At 35.8% G+C, this 25,052-nt stretch overlaps 1 long non-coding RNA gene across 1 annotated transcript; it reads right to left on the bottom strand.

Annotated features, from left to right (window-relative positions):
* Positions 1-483: 483 nt before the first annotated feature.
* On the bottom strand, positions 484-21,088 carry LOC125755352 (uncharacterized). The gene is made up of 4 exons (XR_007411641.1): positions 20,978-21,088; positions 14,333-14,361; positions 10,201-11,337; positions 484-1,126 (listed from the first exon to the last, which is right to left on the bottom strand). It is a non-coding gene; the product is annotated as an uncharacterized LOC125755352 (long non-coding RNA).
* Positions 21,089-25,052: the final 3,964 nt, after the last annotated feature.

Genomic DNA, 25,052 nt, shown 5'->3' with positions numbered 1-25,052 from the left:
TGGGAATCCTTAAAAATTAAATTTTGTAATTAGTTGTTTATAATGTATAACAATTCTCTTTATCCAGAATAGGTAAATTCATAGAGACAGAAAGCAGATAGGTGGTTGCCAAGGGATAAGGTAGGGGAAAATGGGAAGTGACTGCTTATTGGGTATGAAGTTTTCTTTGAGGTGTTGAAAATGTTTTAGAACTTAATAAAAGTGGTGATTGTACAACACTGTGAAAGTCTAAATGCCTCTGAATTACACACATTAAAATGGTTAATTTTATGTCATGTGAATTTCACCTCAATTAAATAGCAATATACCAAATATTAAATATTTATTAATATTTATTTATCAACTTCTTGGTTGTGCTAATCCTATTGGTTTTTGTGTCTGCTAAGTCTTCTTTTTTTTTTTTAAGATTTTATTTATTTATTCATGAGAGACACACAGAGAGAAAGAGAGAGAGAGAGAGAGAGAGGCAGAGACATAGGCAGAAGCAGGCTTCATGCAGGGAGCCTGACGTGGGACTTGATCCCGGGTCTTCAGGATCATGCCCTGGGCCAAAGGCAGCACTAAACCGCTAAGCCACCCAGGCCTCCCCTGCTAACTCTTCTAGTAACTTCTTCCTTGAGTAGTTTATGATTTTTACATTGTGGATTTTTCCAACTGTAGTTATATTTTTCATCAATCCTGAGGGTTGTGAAAGTGTTTTAGGAGCAGCCTTATTTTTGCTTTAGGTGAACGTATGACGAATCTCATCAGTCTAGTAGTCCTGTGTTACTTCAGCAAACTATATTCTGGGACTGGAAGCCAAAGAAGTCAGTTTTAAAATATCATCTTCTGTTTAAATGCGCCTTTAAAAGTTTAGTTGTATATTCTTAGAATTTGGGAAGTCCAAGCTCTTTAAAGAAAGTCTCTGAGAAAGCTGAATTGTTTGATCCTTTTGAGATGCTGCTAAGGATGTACTCATTGCAAATGGATGGGAACAACAGCAGGTAGCTCTGTGATGAGAGGAGTTCTTAATCCCTTCGATACTTCCCGGCAAAGAAATAAGTATTTGGACAAAAATATAGGCGGAGTTTTCAACTTGATGATTGGCATAATGCAGATACAGGGATTTTCATTTTCTTTGATTTTCCTTCAACAAAGGAAAAAAATTCAGAGTTACTAAAAAGGCTTTCTTTCATTACATAACAGAGTTCTTTCACTTGAGAGAATCAGCAAAAATATTCCATGGCAATAAGGGCTTTTTGTATTTATTGTAATTGCTTGGTAAACAGTGTCTGAGGAAATCAAATAGTTTGGGTCAAGAGATCATAACTAAGGCAACACCCAGTGGAAAAAAAAATCTTTTGTAGAATTTGTCTTGAAAAATTCAAGAAAATTCATACTTACAACTTAATGTGAATGTAGCAAAATGATTATTATTCCTATAGTACCCATTTCCTTTCAGTTATTGGCCAAAAATGTTAGCAGAGTAAAATTATGAGCATACTAGCAGACAGACACAGCTTTATGAGAAGTGTGCAAACATTAAGTAAACATTGGTTCTCTTATCATGATTTCCAGGGCTTGTCCTCCAGTACCCAACTTTGTACTTGAAATGAAAAGGGATTAAGGCAGGGGAACTTCTTTTTCAGTGTTGCCTATTTCACAGGGATGGCAAACAATGTAATATTTACCCCAAATAGTTACTCTTCTCTAACCTCCCAGGCTAAAACTTACTATTTATTTAAGATAATGTTTATAAATAACCCGGTAATAGCCTCCTCTTATTTTCCCTTAAGAACAGTGGTTCCAAAACTTTACCTTGGGTCCACCCCCAGAATTCTGCTTCAGTCATTTTGGGTGGGGCTCCAGACTCACAGTTCTAACAAGTTCCCAGTGTGGGGGGTCCAGGTGTTATCAGGTGGTGGGTTGTGGAACTCTTCAATCCTTGTCTTCTCCAAGGAAGGAATTCACTTGGAGAGACTCGACAGCATAAAGGTAAGCAAGGTTTTTTATTTGTTTTTTGTTTCTGTTTTTGTTTTTTTTTTTAGCAAAAAGTGACAGTACAGTCCAGAGACCGAGGAGTGGGCTGACATGAGGATGGGTAGTAGTGCGCTGAGTTTCTCACTGTGTTCTTTTATGGGGGTTTGTTTGGTCTCCTTCCTCTCATCTTGTTATTATCACTCCACACTTGGATCCGCCTTGGTTTCCTCTGCTCCAACGTTTTGCCCAAGTTTGTTAGTTATCTTTCCATGAGCGCCTAAGCCCAACTCAGGGGGTCGGGTCAAACCACAATGCAAATAGTATTATGATGATATTATAATAACCTGGCTTTACTAGCGGACAAGGTCTTTCTTAAGTGCACATGCTCTAAAGTTAGGAAAATCCTGTAGCTGGTTGTATAAATCAGTTGTATTAAGCCACAAAAAGAGTTGGTCTAGGAGGGGTGAGGCTGTGTCTGGGCAGAGATCAGTGGTCCCTGGCAATTGTCCATTTGTCATCCTCCTTTTTCCCCTCCTGTTCATATCTATCTAACTGCCTACTCTAACACAGGAACCATACTTTGACTGTCACAAGTCAGTGATTTTCAAACTTGATTGTACCTTAAGTACCTTGGAGAGCTTTCAAAAATTCCTAGTAACTGACTGCACTCCAGACCATTTAATCAGAATTCTGGGGTGTGTTGGGGGTGAGTCCTGGTATCAGAATTTTTAAAGCTACCCAGGTGATTCCAATATATGCACAAGCGGGGGACCTCTGCCTTACAGTCTGCTCACTGGCAGCTGGGTGCCTTTGACATAACGAATACCATTAAGCTGCCAGTGCACCTGGGCTAGTTTCAACAGCTCTCCATGAACTCCTCCCTGGAGTCAAAGTCTTGTGTAAAATGAGAAATAGGATAGCACTATGCAAATATAGAACTTTCATCATCAAACTTGCAGCAAACATTTTGACATATATGGGTTTAACAAAGAGTAGAAATTTCTCCATGTGTCACTTGGTGCGAAACTAAAAATTAATTATTGGAGCTGAATTTTGCACAATGGTATAATGAAGAGGGAAAAGATACTCTTATTTTCAAAATGTCTTTTTGGATTATGCTGAAGCATTATGATATAACCCAGGATCTAAAAATTGACTTTTGTGAATATTTAGACTGTTTTATGGAGAATCAACTTAAAATGGGCAAACTGATTATAACTTGATTTTATTTAAGTATCAGTAGGTTTGTGTTTCTTTGTCATTGTTGAAGTCACTAGGAACTTTCTCATCAAAAATGGCCCCCTTGACATTGGCAGCTAATTGTAATATATAAAATTATAAATAAAAAAGTAGAGTTAGATGACACCATAGAACACTTACCATTCTGAACATAAATGAGTCAAGAACTTATAAATTTTTTGATGACACACAGGACTTGAGTTTAAGAGAAGCCCTGAGTTTATGCACTTGCTTTATGACCTTGGAAAATTCACTTAAACTTTTTGATGCTGAGTTTTTTTTTAATCTTTAAATTGGAGTTAATGACACCTACTAATGAGTATTACTGGGAGGATGAAGTGAGATAATTATATGACAATGTTTGCTAAGTTGCAGAGTACTGTACAAAACAAATATATTATGTTCAAGATAAAACATTATTAGGATGATAGTTTATTTTTCAGCAAATGTTAACAAATTTCAGTGAAAATTCATTAGACTGCAGGACTTTTGAGGGTAGGGGTTATACACTTATAATTGTATCTTCACTATATAGCACAGAGCTGGGGATACAGGAAAAGCTAAATTAGTGATTGCTGAGTAAATCACCAACTAGACATTTTAGCTTAGTTCCTTTTTAGATCAGTAGCTCAAGTTTACATGAAAACAAGGTAGTAAGCTAGGGAACAAAACTTTTCATTGTGTGAATATAACTTATCTCTGAGGATTAAAGTTCTACCCTTTCCCTCATTAGCACCAGAATCTAACCTCCTTAGTTAATGGGATCAGACACAAATTTATACATGTGCAAGCTACATCTTTCCCTTTCATGCTGTGAGCACTCCTAATTTAAGAGCCAAACAACCAGTAGAGAAAATAACTTTTATGTTATCAGAGGGATAGGTAGTTGACATGTTTCATTGTTCCTATGGCCTAAACTGCTTTTCTGCAAAAATGAGTCAGTCAGTCGTGATTTACTAATCCTTTTAGGCCACGTAATTGAGAACATACACAAAATGAGCACCTTAGAATTCAGAGTTACTGATTTTTGTGAAGCGCTCATTTTCTATAGCACCTGGAAGATATTCAGGAACCAGAGAGAGACCCTGTATCATTATCACCTTGGGTGTTTATCTTTGTGATACTGAAAGCAAAAATATGGGTGTGGGGGGTGCAGGCAGGAGATCAAGCTGAGTAATATAGTTCTAAGCATATATGGGTATGGATAAAGTAGGGCTACAGAAACCTAATTTATGAAATTAGGAATAAGGAGTCTTTTATTTATTTATTTTTTTAATTTACTTTTTTATTGGAGTTCAATTTGCCAACATATAGCATAACACCCAGTGCACATCCTGGAAGTGTCCCCTTCAGTGCCCATTACCCAGGCACCCCAAACTCCCGCCCACCTCCCCTACTACTACTCCTTATTCATTTCCCAGAATTAGTTGTCTCTCATGTTTTGTCACCATCACTGATATTTTCACTCATTTTCTCTCCTTTCCCTTTATTCCATTTCGCTATTTTTTTTATATTCCCCAGATGAATGAGACCATATAATGTTTGTCCTTCTCCGATTGACTTATTTCACTCAGCATAATACCCTCCAGGTCCATCCACATCGAAGCAAAAGGTGGGTATTTGTTGTTTCTAATGGCTGAGTAATATTCCATTATATATATATATATATATATATATATATATATATATATATATTCTTTATCCACTCATCTCTTGATGGACACCAAGGCTCCTCTCACAGTTTGGCTATTGTGGACATTGCTGCTATAAACATTGGGGTGCAGGTGTCTCAGTCTTTCACTGCATCTATATCTTTGGGGAAAATCCCCAGCAGTGCAATTGCTGGGTCATAGGGTAGCTCTATTTTTAACTCTTTGAGGAACCTCCACACAGTTTTCCAGAGTGGCTGCACCAGTTCACATTCCCACCAACAGTGCAAGAGGGTTCCCCTTTCTCCACATCCTCTCCAACATTTGTTGTTTCCTGTCTTGTTAATTTTCCCCATTCTCACTGGTGTGAGGTGGTATCTCATTGTGGTTTTGATTTGTATTTCCCTGATGGCAAGTGATGGGGAGCATTTTCTCATGTGCTTGTTGGCCATGTCTGTGTCTTCCTCTGTGAGATTTCTGTTCATGTCTTTTGCCCATTTCATGATTGGATTGTTTGTTTCTTTGGTGTTGAGTTTAATAAGTTCTTTATAGATCTTGGATACTAGCCCTTTATCTGATAGGTCATTTGCAAATATCTTCTCCCATTCTGTAGGTTGTCTTTTAGTTTTGTTCACTGTTTCTTTTGCTGTGCAGAAGCTTTTTATCTTGATGAAGTTCCAATAGTTCATTTTTGCTTTTGTTTCTTTTGCCTTCATGGATGTATCTTGCAAGAAGTGGCTGTGGCCAAGTTCAAAAAGGGTGTTGCCTGTGTTCTCCTCTAGGATTTTGATGGATTCTTGTCTCACATTTAGATCTTTCATCCATTTTGAGTTTATCTTTGTGTCTGGTGTAAGAGAATGGTCTAGTTCCATTCTTCTACATGTGGATGTCCAGTTTTCCCAGCACCATTTATTGAAGAGACTGTTTTTTTTCCAGTGGATAGTCTTTCCTGCTTTGTCGAATATTAGTTCACCATAAAGTTGAGGGTCCACTTCTGGGTTCTCTATTCTGTTCCATTGATCTATGTGTCTGTTTTTGTGCCAGTACCACACTGTCTTGATGACCACAGCTTTGTAGTACAACCTGAAATCTGGCATTGTGATGCCCCCAGCTATTGTTTTCTTTTTTAATATTCCCCTCGTATTCGGGGTCTTTTCTGATTCCACATAAATCTTGAGATGATTTGTTCCAACTCTCTGAAGAAAGTCTATGGTATTTTGATAGGGATTGCATTAAATGTGTAAATTGCCCTGGGTAACATTGACATTTTCACAATATTAATTCTTCCAATCCATGAGTATGGAATATTTTTCCATCTCTTTGTGTCTTCCTCAATTTCTTTCAGAAGTGTTCTATAGTTTTTAGGGTATAGATCCTTTATCTCTTTGGTTAGGTTTATTCCTAGGTTTTTTATGCTTTTGGGTGCAATTGTAAATGGGATTGATTCCTTAATTTCTCTTTCTTCAGTCTCATTGTTAGTGTATAGAAATGCCATTGATTTCTGGGCATTGATTTTGTATCCTGCCACACTGCCAAATTGCTGTATGAGTTCTAGCAATCTTGGGGTGGAGTCTTTTGGGTTTTCTATGTAGAGTATCATGTCATTGGCGAAGAAGGAGAGTTTGACTTCTTCTTTGCCCATTTGAATGCTTTTTATTTCTTTTGTTGCGTGATTGCTGAGGCTAGAACTTCTAGTACTATGTTGAATAGCAGTGGTGAGAGTGGACATCCCCTGTCTTATTCCTGATCTTAGGGGAAAGGCTCCCAGTGCTTCCCCATTGAGAATGATATTTGCTGTGGGCTTTTCGTAGATGGCTTTTAAGATATTGAGGAATGTTCCCTCTATCCCTACACTCTGAAGAGTTTTGGTAAGGAATGGATGCTGTATTTTGTCAAATGCTTTCTCTGCATCTATTGAGAGGATCATATGGTTCTTGTTTTTTCTCTTGCTGATGTGATCAATCACATTGCTTTATGAGTGTTGAACCAGCCTTGCATCCCGGGGATAAATCCCACTTGGTCATGGTGAATAATCTTCTTAATGTATTGTTGGATCGTATTGGCTAGAATCTTGTTGAGAATTTTTGCATCTGTGTTCATCAGTGATATTGGTCTATAATTCTCCTTTTTGGTGGGGTCTTTGTCTGATTTTGGAATTAATGTGATGCTGGCCTCATAGAATAGAGTTTGGAAGTACTCCATCGCTTTCTATCTTTCTATCTTTCCAAACAGCTTTAGTAGAATAGGTATGGTTTCTTCTTTAAATGTTTGATAGAATTCCCCGGGGAAGCCATTTGGCCCTGGCCTTTTGTGTCTTGGGAGGTTTTTGATGACTGTTTCAATTTCCTCCCTGGTTATTGGCCTGTTCAGGTTTTCTATTTCTTCCAGGTCCAGTTTGGGTAGTTTGTGGTTTTCCAGAAATGCGTCCATTTCTTCTAGACTGCCTAATTTATTGGTGTATAGCTGCTCATAATGAGTTTTCAAAATCGTTTGTATTTCCTTGGTGTTGGTGGTGATCTCTCCTTTTTCATTCATGATTTTATTAATTTGAGTCTTTTCTCTCTTCTTTTTAATAAGGCTGGCTAATGGTTTATCTCTCTATTAATTCTTTCAAAGAACCAACTCCTGGTTTTGTTGATCTGTTTCACGGTTCTTCTGGTCTCTAGTTCATTGAGTTCTGCTCGAATCTTTATTAATTCTCTTCTTCCGCTGGTGTAGGATCTATTTGCTGTTTTTTTCCAGCTCTTTTAGGTGCAAGGTTAGCTTTTGTATTTGAGTTCTTTCCAGTATTTGGGTGGATGCTTGTATCCATCCAAATATTTTTTATGATTGTATCTTCATTCTCATTAGTTTCCATGAATCTTTTTAATTCTTCTCTAATTTCCTGTTGACCCTTTCATCTTTTAGCAGGATGGTCCTCAACCTCCACGTGTTTGAAATCCTTACAAACTTCTTCTTACGATTTAGTTCTAGTTTCAAAGCATTATGGTCTGCAAATATGCAGGTCTTTTGGTATTGGTTAAGACCTGATTTGTGACCCAGCATGTGGTCTATTCTGGAGAAAGTTCCATGTGCACTTGAGAAGAATGTGTATTCAGTTGCATTTGGATGTAAAGTTCTGTAAATATCTGTGAAATCCATCTGGTCCAGTGTGTCATTTAAAACTCTTGTTTCTAAAAAAATAAATAAATAAAAAAAATAAAACTCTTGTTTCTTTTGAGATGTTGTGCATAGAAGATCTGTCTATTATAGAAAGCGCTGTGTTCAAGTCACCAAGTATAAGTGTATTATTATCTAAGTATGTCTTAACCTTGGCTATTAATTGATTGATATACTTGGCAGCTCCCACTTTTGGGGCATAGATATTCATGATTGTTAGGTCCTCTTGTTGGATAGATCCTTTAAAATATGAAATAGTGTCCCTCTTCATCTCTTACTACAGTCTTTGGGATAAACTCTAGTTTATCTGATATAAGGATGGTTACCCCTGCTTTCTTTTGAGAGACCATTTGAATGGTAAATGGTTCTCCAACCTTTTATTTTCAGGCTGTAGGTGTCCTTACATCTAAAATGAGTCTCTTTTCAACAGCAAATAGATGGGTCTTGCTTTTTTATTCAGTCTGAAACCCTGCGCCTTTTGATGGGGTCATTAAGTCCATTCACATTCAGAGTTACTATTGAAAGATATGAGTTTAGTGTCATCATGATACCTATTCAGTCTCTGTTTTTGTGGATTGTTTTCTTGGACTTCCTCTTTCTTATACAGAGTCCCCCTTAATATTTCTTGCAGAGCTGGTTTGGAGGTCACATATTCTTTCAGTTTCTGACTATCTTGGAAGCTTTTTATCTCTCCTTCTATTCTGAATGAGAGCCTTGCCAGATATTCTTGGCTGCATATTCTTCTAATTTAGGACCCTGAATATATCCTACCACCCTTTCTGGCCTGCCAGGTCTCTGTGGAGAGGTCTGCTGTTAGCCTAATACTTCTCCCCATAAAGGTTAGGGATCTGTTGACTCTTGCTGCTTTAAGGATCTTCTCTTTATCTTTGGAATTTGCAAGTTTCACTATTAAAATGTTGAGGTGTCGAACGATTTTTATTGATTTTAGGGGGCATCTATCTCCTGGATCTGAATGCCTGTTTCCCTTCTCAAGTTAGGGAAATTCTCAGCTATGATTTGTTAGGAATAAGGAGTCTTGTTTTTAATTTGTTAAAGGTCTTTTATGAAATTAAGATCAAGAAATTTTAAAAGCAGACAAGTTGTCCCAAAGGAAAGAAAATTGAGGGAATATAAATTGGATGTAAGAATAATTTATTGATATTTGAAGGGATGGGAGATTTTATGTATAACCCATTCTCTGGTATTCTTAGTCCAGGTTTATCATCAACTGAATTGTGTACCCTCCACCTTCCCCCAGCCACATTCATATGTTGAAGCCCTAACCTTCAAAGTGAGTATATTGGGAGATAGGGCCTTTATAGAGGTAATTAAGTTAAAAGAGGTCAAAAGTGTGGGACTGTCTTTATAGGACTGCTGCATACAGAGAAAAGGCCATGTGAAGACACATTAAGGAGGCACTATCTCCAAGTGAAGAGAGAGATCTCATCAGAGACCAACTCTACTGGCACCTTGATCTTGGACTTTTAGATTCCAAAACTATATATATATATATTTACTATATTTAAAAAATATAAACTAAATAAAAAATAAAACTATATATTTATATATATAAATTATATATAGTATATTAAGATATTATATATATATATATATATATATATATATATAATTTTTTTCCTGTTGTTTAAGCCACCCAGCCAGTGACATTATCTTATGACAGTCCCAGCAGACTAATTCAGTCCTGTCTTAGTCTGTTCATGTTACCATAACAAAGATACCATAGACTGGATAACTTAAACAGCAAACTGTTTTTTCTTAAGTTTTGGAGACTGCGAAGTCTAAGATCAAGCCATCAGCAGATCCCATGTGTTATGAGGGCCTGGTTCTTGGTTTATATATGGCAGTATTGCTGTACCTTCACGTGGCAGAAGGAGTGAGAGGGCTCTTTGGTAAGAGCACTCATCCCATTTATTAGAATTCCACCTTCATGATATAATCACCTCCAAAGGCCTCACTTTCTAATACCATCACATTGGGTTAGAATTCAGCACATGAATTTTGAGGGGACACAAACATTCAGTCCATAATAAAGGCTGTTATTTTTTACCTTTGAACAATAAATAAGAGGGTTGAGAATAAGGGGTAGTTGTAAAATAAAAAGGCATTTTAAAAAATTCTCTAACAGATGCTAACAGAAGGTAGCACAGAAGTGAGGATGAGAAGAATTACTCACTTTCTAGTCAGATAGCTTCAAAAACAAAAACGACACCATTGGTATTAATGGGGAAAGTAGCAGGAGAGCACCAGGAAACAGCACGGCAGTATGTCTTGGCACGTTGAAATCTCCATGCATTTAAGCTTAGCACAGTTCATCTTATGTAGGTACCAGTTGGAGATCAATCAGTACCAGTGGGATAGCTGCAGCCGAGGAGGCCTTGGTTGTTACTCACAGAGACAAGGTCCCAAACCCAAAAGAGAAAGGAGAACATGAGTAATTAAAAATTGATTAGGAGGTAGTTCAAGATGGCAACATAGGAAGATCTGAACTCACATCTTCCCATGAACACAAAAACTTATAGTTTTATATGGAACAATTCCCTCTGAAAAAGACATGAAAATAGTTGAATAGCTCCTCCACAACTAATGATAAAAGAGCCACATCTTGGTGGATAGAAGAGGCAGAGATGAAGTCTCACCAAACTCCCACTACCCCCTTGTGGCAACCCACCATTGGCAGTAATATACAAAATACAGGGCTTCTTCCTGAGAAGAGAGGTGTTTCTGCCCCACATCACGTACCCCAACCCTTAGGACCTACACTCAAAACTTCTGAAACCCAGGAGAACATAGGGCTATAGGGGATGGAGATTTCTTTCATAAAGGGCTCATGCATGAATTCACTAGCCCTGAAACCCAGCAGAAAAGTAGCAAGCAGCTAAACCACTTGTGAAGGAGATTAATTTTTTAACCTTAAGTTGTCTGCCAGAGGGGCAGAAGCCTACTGTGACTCTCTCCAAGGACATGTTTTACTTCTCCCTCTACTTTGCTAATGCCAGCATTAGTAGGAGCCCTTTTTGCATTCTCCTCCTAACCTGCCAGCACAGTGGGTATACCCACTTCAGCACTGCTCCTGGGCCCCACTAAAGCTGCCAGTTTTTACAACTGTTGCCAAGGGGACACTTCCAGACTCCCTGGTCTGGAGTATAGCAGGATCTACAATTACTGTCTCATATAACTATATATTTGCATACCTTAAAAGTGGTTGCCTATGGGATTAGCTTCCAATCAGCCTGAGTTAGGTGCTGCCTGAGATCCTTCCTTCTGTAACACAGATCTTGGCACACAATTGAGCCCTATCAATAACTGGGACCTATCAGAAATAAATCAGGCTGCTTAGGCAATCAAAATATTTGAGAGACAATCAAGAGCTAGGGCACATTTCAATGATAAGATTTATTCCCCCCCCCCCCCCCCCCCCCCCCCCCCCCCCCCGCCAAGGACCACTCCTTCAAGACTGGGAGAGACAGAAGTTTTGCTTAATACATAGAAAAAAACCACAGGGGATGCCTGGGCTCAGGTTGTGATCCCGAGATCCTGGGATCAAGTCCTGCAGCAGGCTTCCCTCACGGAACCTGCTTCTCCCTCTGCCTATGTCTCTGCTCCTCTCTCTGGTCTCTCATGAATAAACAAATAAAATCTTAAAACAAACAAACAAACAAAAAATAAACACAGAGTCAGGCAAAATGAAGAAACAGAGGCATCTATTCCATATGAGAGAATAAGATACAATACCCAAAAAATCCTTAATGAAATGGAGATAAGTAATTTTCCTGATGAAGAACTCAAAATAATCATCATAAGATGCTCACCGGACTTGGGAGAAGAATAGATGAACACAGTGAGAACTTCTCAAAAAGATATAAAATATAAGAACATACCAAACACAAGTCATAGGCATGAAGAACACAGTAACTGAACTGAAAAATATACTAGAGGGTTTCAAGAGCAAACTAGATGAAACAGAAGAAAGAATCACTGACCTAGAAGAAAAGTAGAACTTAACCAAAGCAGCAAAAAGAAAAAAATAATTTAAGAAGTGAGGCTAGTTTAAGCAATCTGTAAGATAATGTCAAGTGGAACATTCACATTATAGAAGACAGAGAGAAAGGGGCAGGAAGTATATTTGAAACAATAAAGGCTGAAAACTCACCTGATCTGGGGATTAAGATCAGACATACAGATTCAGGATGCCTAGAAAGCTCCAAATTAGGTGAACCCCAAAAAGTTAATATCCAAAATATATAAAGAATCTATACTATTCAACAACAAAAACCAAATAATCTGATTAAAACACAGAGGACCTGAATAGACATTTTGCCAAAGACATACAAATGACCAACAGACATATGAAAAGATGTTTAACATCACAAATCATAAAAAAAAATCACTAATCTTCAGGGAAATGCAGATCAAAACCACTATGAGATACCACCTTATATCTTTCAGAATGGCTGGAAACAAAAAGTTAATAAACAAATGTTGGTGAGAACGTAGAGAAAAAGGAACCTTTGTATGCTCTTGGTGAAAATGTAAATTGGTGTGGTCACTGGGGAAAACAGTATGGAGGTTCCTCGAAAAATTCAAAATACAAATACCATATGATCCAGTAATTCCAGTACTGGGTATTTACCTAAAGAAAACAAAACTACTAATTTGAAAAGATATATGCACCCTTATTATTATTGCAGGATTATTTACAATAGCTTAGATATGAAAGCATCTCAAGTGTCCACAGCTGGGTGAATGTATAAAAAAGTTGTGGTATATGTATAATGGAATATTACTTAACCATAAAAAGGGATGAGATCTTGTTATTTACAACAACATGGATGGACCTAGAAGGTGTTATATTAAGTGAAATAATTCAGAGAAAGACAGATACCATATGATTTTACTTAAATGTGAAATCTAAAAAAAAAAAAAAAGAAACAAATCTATCTATAAATAGAAAAAACTGATGATTTCTGGGTATGGGGTGGAGTGAGGGGAGAGGGAAAATGGATGGTGGGAGTGGGAGATACAGGCTTCCAGTTATGAAATAAGTCACAGAGGTAAAAGGTAGAGCATGCAGAGAATAATCAATGGTATTGTAATAATGTTGTAGTATGATGAGAAATGGTAGCTACACTTGTGGTGAGTATAGCATAATGTATAGACTTGTTGAATACTATGTTGTACACTTGAAACTAATGTAATCAACTGTACTTTAATAAAAAATGATGAACCCGAAGGGACTCACACCAAGACACATTATAAATAAAATGTCAAATTTTAAAGATATAATCTTCAAAGCAACAAGAGAAAAGCAACTTATTATATATGAGGAAATTCCCATAAGACTATCAGAAAATCTCTCAGCAGAAACTTTGCTGGCCAGAAGAGTGTGGCATTATATATTCAAAGTGCTGGTTGATAAATGCAAACTTCTAACCAAGAATACTGTACCCAGCAAGGTTATCATTCATAATTGAAGGAGAGATATAGAATTTTCCAGACAAGCAAAATTTAAAGTTTATCACCACTAAACTGGTCTTATGTGAAATGTAAAAGAGAATTTTTCAGGCTGAAAAGAAAGGACACTAATTAGTAACAAGAAACATATGAAAGTAAAAGTCTCACTGGTAAAGGTAAATATAGTAAAAGTAGGGGACTAATCACTTACAAAGCTAGTATGAACGTTATAAAAAATAAGTAGTAAAGATTAACTACAATAATTAGATGATACACATAACAAAAAGATATAAAATGTGATATCAAAAATATAAAACATGGTGGAGAGGGAAAATGTAGATTTTGGGGGGATGTGTTCAAACTTAATTTGCTGTCAATTTCAGACCATATATATGTATATATGGTGGAAGTAGGTGGATATATATATATATATATATATATGCTATTATATGTGAGCCTTGTGATAACCAAAAGCAAAACCCTATAGTAGATACACAAAAGGTAATAAGAAAGGAATCTAAGCATAACACTGTAGAAAGTCATCAAAACACAAGGGAAAAGAGCAACAGAAGGAAGTAATGAAGGAACTAGAAAATAGCCAGAAAATAATTAACAAAATGGCATTATGTGCATACCCGTCAATAGTTACTTTAAATGGAAATGGACTAATTTTTTTATCCAAAAGATGCAGAGTGGCTGAATATATAAAAACAAAACAAAACAACCCCAACTATGCGCTGCCTACAAAAGACCAATTTCAGATGTAAGGACACACATCCATTGAAAGTGAAGGGATGGAAAAAGTGTTTCATGCAAATGATAACCAAAAGGAGGTTGAAAATAGCTATACTTACATCAGACACAATAGGCTTTAAAACAAAGGCTGTAATAAAAGACAAAGATGGGCATTACATAATGATAAACCCCTCCAAAAAATATAACATTTATAAATATATATGCAATCAGCAAAGGAATACCTAAATGTTTTATATATTAACAGACCCAAAGAGAGAAATTGACAGCAATTAAATAATAGTAGGTGCCTTAATATCCCACATGCATCAATGGATAGATCATCCAAACAGAAAATCAATAAGGAAACATTGACCTTAAATGATACATTCTGCCAGATGGACTTAACAGTTACATATATGCCATCCAATAGCAGCAGAATGCATATTTTTAAGTACATATGGAACATCCTCCAGGATATATCATATATTAGGCCACAACCAAGTCTCAATAAATTTAAGAAGGTTAATATCCTATCAAACATTTTTTCTGAACCCAGTGGTATGAAACTAGAAATCAATTACAGAAGGAAAAATCACAAGTAGGTGGAAATTAAATAGCATGCTATTGAACAACTAATGGATCAAACTGAAATCAAAAAAGAAATGAAAAAATCTTGAGATAAATGCAAATGGAAATATAACGTATCAAAATCTATGGGGGTGCATGCAGAAAAAAGTAGTTCTAAGGGGGAAGTTTATAGCAATACAGACCTACCTTAGGAAACAAGAAAACCCTCAAATACACAATATATATCTAAAGGAGTTTGAAAAAGAACAAACAAATCCCAAAGTTAATAGAGGGAAAGAAATAAAGATCAGAACAGAAATAAATGAAATAGATACTAAAAAGACAATAGAAAAGCTCAATGAAACTACGAGCTCATTCTTTGAAAAGATATACAAAACTGACAAATCTTTAGATTCGTTGAGAAAAAAAGAACATTCAAATAACATCAGCAATGAAAGAGAAGTTACAACTGATATAAAAGAAATATGAAGGATCATAAGAGACTACTATGAACAATTATATGTCAACAAATGTGACAAGCTAGAAGAAATAGTTAAATTCTTAGAAACATACAATTTTTTAAGACTGAATCATGGGGAAAAAACTAAATAGATTAATAGTTATGAGATTAAATAAGTAATCAAAAAACCTCCCAACAAACAAATGTCCAGGACCAGATAGCTTCACTAATGAATTCTACCAAACATTCAAAGATTTAATACCTATCCTTCTCAAACTTTTCCAAAAAATTGAAGAGGGCGGGGGATATATCCAAACTCATTTTATGAGACCAGCATTATCCTGATACTAAACCAGTCAAAGATACCACAAAAAAGGAAAATTACAAGCCAGTATCACTGATAAACATAGGTGCAAAAATTCTCAAGAAAATATTAGCAAACTGAACTCAACAATATATTAAAAGGATCATATACCATTGTCCGGTGGGATTATTTCAAGGATGCAAGGAGTCACAAATCAGTCAACATGATAAACTACATTAACAAAATGAAGGGTAAAATGAATATAATCATTTCAGTAGATGCAGGAAAAGCATTTGACAAAATTCTGTGTTTGTTTATGATAAAAACTCTCAACACAGTGGGTATAGATGGAATGTACCTCAACATAAAAAAGGCCAAATATGACAAATCTGCAGCTAACATTGTACTCAACAGTGAAAAACTGATTTTTTCCCACTAAGATCATAAATAAGACAAAGATTCCACCATCACCACTTTTATTGCACATAGTATTGGAATTCTTAGCCAGAATAATCAGGTAGGAAAAAGAAATAAAAGGTGTCTAAATTGGAATGGAGTAAGTAACACTGTAACTATTTGCAGATAAGATGATCTCATATATAGAACAGCCTAAAGACTCTACTCAAAACTTTTAAGGTCTGTACACCAAAAACTATGAGCCAATGATGAATGAAATTGAAGAAGACACAATAAATGGAAACATATTCCATGCTCATAGATTGGAAGAGTTAATATTATTAAAATGTCTGTATTACCCAAAGCATTCTACAGATTCAGTACAGTCCTTATTAAAGTGCCATTGACATTTTTTGCTGGAATAGGACAAATAATCCTAAAATTTGTATGGAACCACAAGACCTCAAATAGCTGAAGCAATCTTGAAAAAAACAAAGCTGGAGACATCAAACGCCTTGATTTGAAACTATACTGCAAAGCTATAGTAATCAAAAGAGTACAGTATTGGCATAAACAGAAACATAAATCAAAGGAACATAAGAGAAAGGCCAGGAATAAATCCATGCATATATGGTAAATTAAGTTATGACAAAGGAGGCAATGATATACAATGGGGAAAGGACTCTCTCTTTAATATATGGCATCATCAAAACTGGACAACCACATGAAAAGAATGAAACTGGAACACTACACCTTATAACATACACACAAATTAACTCAAAATGCATTTAAGACTGAATGTAAAGACCTGAAACCATAAAACTCCTAGAAGAAAACATAGGTGGTAAGATCCTTGACATTGATCTGGGCAATAGTAGTTTGGACATGACTCCAAAGGGAAGAGCAACAAAAGAAAAAAATAAACAAATGGGACTACATCAAACTGAAAAGCTTTTGCACGTTGAAGGAAACTATCAACAAAATGAAAAGTCTAATTACTGAATGGGAGATTTCTGCAAATCATATATCCAATAGTTAATATCCAAAATCTTTAAGTAACTCACTCATATAAATCAATAAGAAAAAAGACAATTTGATTTAAAAATTGGCAGGAGATTGGAATAGATATTTTTCCAAAGAAGATATACAGATAGTCAACAGACACATGAAAAAAATGCTCAGTATCACTAATCATCAGGGAAATATAAATGTAAACCTCAATGAGATATCACATCACTTTTGTCAGAGTGACTATTATCAAAAAGACAAAAAGTGTTGCTGAGTATATGTAGCAAAAGGAACCCTTGTGCCCTTTTGGATAGAATGTAAATCAATACAACCAGTATGGAGAACACTGAGGCTTCCTCAAGAAATTAAAGATAGAACTACTCTAAAATCCAGTAATTCCACTTCTGGATATGTACTCAGAAATTAATAAAGAAAATGAAAACACTGATGTGAGAAGATATATGAACCCTTATGTTCATTGCAACATTATTTACAATAGCCAAGAGATAGAAACAACCAAAGTGTCCATAGATAGATGAATGGATAAAGATGATGTGATATCTATACATACATACATAATGGAGTACTACTCAGCCATTAAAAATAAAAGAAATCTTGCCATTTGTGACAACATGGAGGGACCTTGAGTGTATTATGCTAAGTGAAATATGTCAGAGAATGAGAAATACATTATGATTTTTTAGATTACAAAATAAATGAACAAATGAAACAAAACATAGATACAGAATACAGATAGGTGGTTGCCAGAGGAAAGGGGTAGAGGTATGTATGAAATGGGTTAAGGTGATCAAGAGGCACAAACTTCCAGTTATAAAATAAGTAAGTCATGGGAATATAATGTACAACATGGTGACTATAGTCAGTAATACTGTATTGTATATTTAAAAGTTGCTAAAATAGTAGATATTGAAGGTTAGCATGGGCAAAATAATGTTTTATAATTCTGTCAAGTGATGGAGAGTAACTAAACTTATTGTGGCAATCATTTTGCAGTATATACCTACATAGAGTCATTTTGTTGTACACTTGAAACTAATAGGGGTAGCCCTGGTGGCTCGGCGGTTTAGCGCTGCCTTCGGCCCCGGGCTGTGATCCTGGAGACCCGGGATCGAGTGCCATGTTGGGCTCCCTGCATGGAGCCTGCTTCTCCCTCTGCCTGTGTCTCTGCCTCTCTCTCTCTCTCTCTCTCTCTCTCTCTCCTTATGAATAAATAAAATCTTTTTAAAAAGAAACTAATATAATGTCATATGTCAATTATATTTCACTAAAAATGCAATTACTTTTCCTGAGCACCTATGAGACACCTCCTGGAAACTCCTAAAATAACTGGAAGAAGAAAATTTGAAATGATTTTGAAGACTTGTAGTAATAAGTGTGAATTTATTTCTTTAACTTAATGGAATAATGTCATGGCACATACAGAATGGCAATATTAACATAAATGATGTAGAAATTGGCATCAGGAAGAAACTAATCTTTGTAAGATGCCTACTAAATACTAGGCAGTGGGCTATTATTTGATTTATATCTCATTTTTTTAATAATAATTCTGCAAGTTGGGCAGCCCTGGTGGTTCAGCAGTTTAGCGCCTGCCTTCAGCCTGGGGCGTAATCCTGGAGTCCTGGGATCAAGTCCCATATCAGGCTCCCTGCATGAAGACTGCTTCTCCCTCTGCCTGCTTCTCCCTCTGCCTGCGTCTCTGCCTCTCTCTCTCTCTGTCTCTTGTAAATAAATAAATTCTTTAAAAAAATACTTCTGCAAGTTAGTATCCTTGTCCTTATTTTTCAGATGAGGAAATTGGGCCTCAGAGAGGTTATGGAATTGATCCAGGATCACCTAGGGACTGTTTCTGAAAACTGGAGTACATAGTAGATGTGTTTGACTATGAAGTCCACATATAACATACTGGTATTCATAACCTGTTAAAATTTCTGAGCTTTTTGTTTTAATTGTTGTATATAGAGGAAGAAATATCAATAGTTGTTTTAAGGTAATTTAAAGATAATGCAAACTGTTCCATGTCCCCTAAACTGTTTACCTACGCCCAGTGTCACTGACCAGTATATTAACATTATTGTTGTTCCTTCATTTGTGGTATAATGGAGCTTTTGCTGTGTTTTAGGCACTGAGGATATAGTGATAAATAAAACAGATATAGCCGCTTCCAGTTATGGAATGAACAAGACACAGTAATAAGATATACCATAAGGAATATAGCCAATGGTATCATAATACCATTATACAGTGACAAATGGTAGCTATACTTGTGGTGAACACGAGCTAATGTATGGAGTTGTTGAACCACTATGTTGTATATCTGAAACTAAAGTAACATTGTGTGTCAACTATACTCTAATTTTAAAAAAGGAGACAGAGCCTGTCCCTTATATAGTTTGGAAATATTAAGCAAATTATCACATCAATAAAATATGTAATTGAGCATAGTGATAATTGCTGTAAAAAAAGGCCAGAGGGGGCATGGAAAAATAATAGAGATGAGATTTAGGTGGAGAAGAAGGAAAGACTTCTTTATAATATTGATATCTAAGAAAAGACATGATAGATAGCTAGGGTCATTTAAGTAAAGCTTTGGGAAAACTCAGCTCCAAGCAGGCAGAGAGAAGAACACATAAGGAAACACAGGAGAGAACAGACTTCACTTGTTTCAGGACCAGAGTTAAGGTCAGTGTGGTTGGAATATAGCATAGAGGAAAGTTAAGGCTCCAGATGGAAGCAGGGGCTATGTTATTTGGGACGATAGAAGTCCTTATTAAGGGTTTTTATCCTTAATATTTTTATCCTTAATATTTTTAATCCTTAATATTTTTAATATTTTATTCTAAGTGTAATGTACCTTGAAAGAACATTGAAGGTTTTTGAGCCAGGGAGGTAGATGGAGTATATTTGATCACACTGGCTATTGCATGAGGAATGAATTGGAAGGGGGTGAGAGAGGAATTGGGCAGCAAGTTAGGAAGGAGAAGTTGGCAAGGGAGATTGACAAGGGATACCAGAAAAAGGAAGAAGATAATGCAAACTAAAGAAATCAACTCCTGAAAAAGGCAGGTGTGGTATACTGCCAAAAGGAAAGGACAAAAGGAAGTGAGAAACTGAAACCATCTATGTCATCTAAGCTGAATAAGGATAGGAGCACTTGGGTGGCTCAGTTGGTTAAGCATCTTACTCTTGATTTTGACTCAGGTCATGATCTCAGGGTCATGAAATTGAGCCCCCAGTCGGGCTCCATATTCCACAGGGAGTGTGTTTGAGATTCTCTCCCTCTGTTCCTCCACACCACTGTGTATGCTCTCTCTCTAAAATAAATAAATAAATCTTTAAAAAACTGAACATGGATATGGATAGAAGTGAAGACTAGAAGAGCTGGTAGGAGAAAGTGAAGGATTCCCTGTGGCTGAGGACTGCTGAAGGACATGCAAGTTAACATCCCCAAAATAAATAATCAGTCAGGAAATGGGCAGAAGACATGAATAGACATTTCTCCAAAGAAGACCTACAAATGACTAATAGACACCTGAAAAGATGCTCCCCTTCACTCATCATCAGGGAAATACAAATCAAAACCACAATGAGATACCACCTCACACCTTTCAGAATGGCTAAAATTAACAGGTCTGGAAACACTGATGTTGGCAAAGATGTGCAAAAGGGGAACCCTCTTACACTCTTGGTGGGAATGCAAACTGGTGCAGCCACTCTGGAAAACAGTATTAGGTTCTTCAAAAAATTAAAAGTAGAACTACCCTATGACCCAGCAATTGCACTACTAGGCATTTATCCAAAGGATACAAAAATGGTGCTTTGAAGGGACTCATGCACCCCAATGTTTATAGTGGCACTATTTAAAATAGCCAAATTATTTACAAATTAATCTTTGTTTTTGGCAGTATTAATTATGAAAAATATGTTATACTATGAAGAAAACCTATTCCATATAGGCAAGTAAATGTACAAAACTTTCAGGGGATACTAAAGATAAATTTTACTTACGTAAAATGGTAATTTCAGATGGATTGCATAGTCACATACCCTTGCTCTTATTCTCATTCGGTGAGAGTTTCGAGAAAAATCAGTGTAGATAGAATGGAGTAGCAATGTCTGTGTTTCCACATACAATATAATTAGCCTATTAAACTGATTTTAATGATAATATGCTTACTCTATAATCAGTTAAAACTCCACTTCAATGAGATCCTATTAGAGCAGTGCCTACCTTTATGTAGAAGGAATGAGTGAATGATGTAAGACATATCACCTTTTTCATCTCATACCCATGTACCACTCAGACAGACTGTCTGGTTACTGTGGCAATAAAAAGTATTGAAAATTCATCCTGATAAAAAGAATATTTTAAGACATACAGTTTTTTCCTTTGATCTTTATTTGCTGTTCGAGCTGATGATCAAACTAGTTTGCCATGTAATAACCAAGACAGGTAGTATTGTCTTTACTAATGGCACCTGTACATGTAAATTACCTTGCCAAAAATAAATAATAATGCAAAAATGAACAAACGTCGTTACACATCATGCATAACAGGATCAAAATGAGTTGCTAGTTCATTCCCTACTACATTGTTTCCAAAGATCTTAGTTGGGGAGGGACTCTGAGTTTTCAAAAGAATGCTCTTTCAAGGATTTCTACCTGTTATTGACTAAAAAACAAGATTCACATAAATAATGTGTTTTCCTTTCTTTTCTTTTGGAGGAGGGGATGGAATGAATTTCATGTTCAATTCAGAATTTATTATGCACTTATGCTTTAGTGACAAAGGAATTTAATGTCATAATAGATATGATCTCTACATTTTGTTCCAGAGTAGGGCATTTACTGAAATTAGACTATGAATTCCAAATGTGTAAACACATTTTAGGAGTTTTATATAACTGTCCTCCTGCTCTGCTTGCTTATTGGTATTTATGTCTGCTAACTCCTGTTAATTGGTTAATGTTTGTAAAGTGCTTTTGAGATGAAAAGCTAATGATACTGTACTGTAGGAGGGTGTGGGTGGCTGCCGTGACAGCTTGCTGAGGGCGTATGCTGGGGATTTGACTGTGAGGGCTTGTCGTGGACTCTGGGACAATGAGGAATCCCTAAAGAGTTCTATGTTCCTGTTCCCCAAAGACTTTTGTGTTCAATTCTCCTGGTATTGCTAAGTCAGTCTGGACATAATAAATTCATCAGTCTTGCAAAGCTTTGCGAAGGGTCTTCAAAGACTTTTTACCCACTTTACCACTAGTTTGCTCTAAGGCAGTTGGACCACATCTATATTCCATTATGAAGGAAACCATAATAATAATAATAGGAATACTTTAAAAGTTCAAAAAAGCTGTTGCTCTTAAAAATTAGGAGCATATATTTTATTATTGTATCTTTTTCCTCTGCAATTATAAGCTTAATGGGAACTGCATTTTTATTTCTTTATTTTCATGTTTTTAAAGGTAGACATATAGTTGTCAAAAGTTGGCTAAGAAAAACACAATTGTGAAATGATAAAATTTCCACCTATTTCTACCACACACCTAAGGGAAGAAAGGGAAGTTAGACAGTTAAAGGGAAGAAAGACAGTTTTTAAAAAATTGAAATTGAAATTAAAATTAATTTTTTACTATAATTACTGAATTTTCTATAACTCCATAGGAATTGTATTGAGAGTTACTATGCATTGAACATGGGAATTTATTTTCCTTTTAAATAATAAATATTAAATAAAATGACAATTTTGATTTTGTTGGCTTATAGGCCTGTTTTTTTGTAAGTTCTATTTCTTGTTTTTCCTGGTTCTCTCTAATTTTCATATTAGCATTTCATAGTCACAACACTGGTTCACCTGCCTGACATCACAGCTCCTCTGGGGGCTCTCTCCTGGGGTTTGTACCATTGGTCCGATAGGGGAGAGTGGCATCCAGAGGGAACCACCCCATTGCCCAGAGACAACATTTTCCAACTATTTATTTTTAATCACCTGGTAATAGTGCTGTGAGTTTCTCTTTCTTTCTTTCTTTCTTTCTTTCTTTCTTTCTTTCTTTCTTTCTTTCTTTCTTTCTTTCTTTCTTCTTCTTTCTGATTTCATTTATTTATTCATAAGAGACACACACACACAGAGGCAGACATAGGTTAGAGGGAGAAGCAGGCTCCCTGTGGGGAGTCTGATGTGGGACTTGATCCCAGGATAACGACCGGAGCCCAACGCAGATACTCAACCACTGAGCCACACACATGCCCCCTGACAGTTTTAAAAGTGACAAAGCAGATGGGTCCTGCAGCACATAAAATTGGCCCCTTAGCAAGGAGCTCCATTGAGTTTGCCCAAAATAGTACATTTCTGAACCTGTTGTTTAAACGAAGATTTGTTCTGATGCTGTGCCATACTTACCGCACTTAACTTTTAAGATCTTAAACGTTTTAAAGCTTCTTAAAAAATTAGAAAATGCTTCAAATAGAGTAACTAGGAATACAAAAAAGCTAAGTAAAAGACATATTTACATCAATTTTTACATAGTCAAGAAAAATTAGAGAAAGCCAAATGGCCCCTAACATAGACTATTTGGATGAATAATTGCACAACCACTTAACGTGGCTTTGTGCCACCACGATGACAACATTGGGAATGCTTATGCTATTATATAAAGTAAACAACAGAATAGAAAACTAATTATAAAATATGTTCTTAACTATGTAAAATAATCATAGAAACTGCTTGGGAAGAGATATAGCAAAACATTAAAAATAATTGTTTTTTTCCTTAACGATTACTTCACATTTTAAAAAGTTTTTATGATGAAAAAATGTTTTTCTTTTTTAAATAGATGCTTAAAACATACAAAAGTATAGGATATGATGTGAAATAACAGATAGCCTTGTTGTATCTATAAGTGATTTTGCATGCTAACTTTTACAAATCTCATTTGCTAGATATTTTCACGTTTTTTGTTTTGTTTTGTTTTGTTTTTTGGTGTTTTTTATTTTTCATTTTTTTTGTGTTTTTATTTGAGAAAAAAAAAGCGTTTGATTTCTCTGTCTTTTTTTCCTGGCGGTAATTACTATATTGAGGTTCGTGAGTTTTATATTTTTGTTACATGTGCAAGCATCCATAAACAATATATATATAGTATTATGTGTATTTTAAACCTATCTGTAACAATAGTGGTATACATATCTCTGCAATTTGCTCACTCACCTATATTTTTAAGATTTATTCGTGATGACATGGAGAGCCAGCTTGTTTTAAAATTATATATATATGGGGCACTTGGCTGGCTCAATCAGTAGAGCATGTGACTCTTGATCTTGGGTTTGTGAGTCTCAGCCTCAAAATGGGTGTAAGGATTACTTAAAAAAATCTGGGGCATCTGGGTGGCTCGGTTGGTTAAGCATCTGCCTTTGGCTCAGGTCATGATCCTGGGGTACTGGCCCTATGTTTGGCTCCCTGTCCAGTGGGAAGCATGCTTCTCCCTCTCCTTTTGCCCATCTCCCAGCTTGGGCTTCTCTTGTGTGCTCTCTATCTCGAATAAATAAATAAAATCTTTAAAAATATAAAATAAAAAATCTTTGAAAAAATGATATATAGGATTCCACTGTATTGGAATTCCACTGTATTTATTTATCTCTTTGTTCTCCCAGTAATTCTCCAAGTAGTATACTCTCCAAAGTTGTTTTAAACTTTTTGCCTTATAAAATGTTATAATTAATATCCTTAAATGTCTTGTACATATTTGAGAGTCTCCCCAGATTATACCTTGAAATGGTGTCATTGAGTTGAAAATAATTATAACTTAATTTAGATTTTACTGGATTATTCTCCAATTTATATTCCCAGCAGCTGAATACATGAATTACTGTTTCCCAAGTCTTGTCAACACTTGATATTGATAAATATTTGCCAAATGGATAAATAGAAAAGAATATTTTTAAAGAGTTTTTATTTGCCATTTCCTGCTTATTAGACTTTAGGATTTACTTTGATGTGAATTGTCTCTTTGCCCATTTTTCTATTAGGTCATTTGTACATTTCCTAATTGTTTTTAAGCATTCATGATAAAGTTGAGATATCAACACTATATGT

Source organism: Canis lupus, chromosome 7, assembly GCF_003254725.2.
Source record: "Canis lupus dingo isolate Sandy chromosome 7, ASM325472v2, whole genome shotgun sequence".
Classification (NCBI taxonomy): Eukaryota; Metazoa; Chordata; class Mammalia; order Carnivora; family Canidae; genus Canis; species Canis lupus.
The sequence above is the reverse complement of the archived record's forward strand: the minus strand, read 5'-3'. Positions and strand labels throughout refer to the sequence as shown.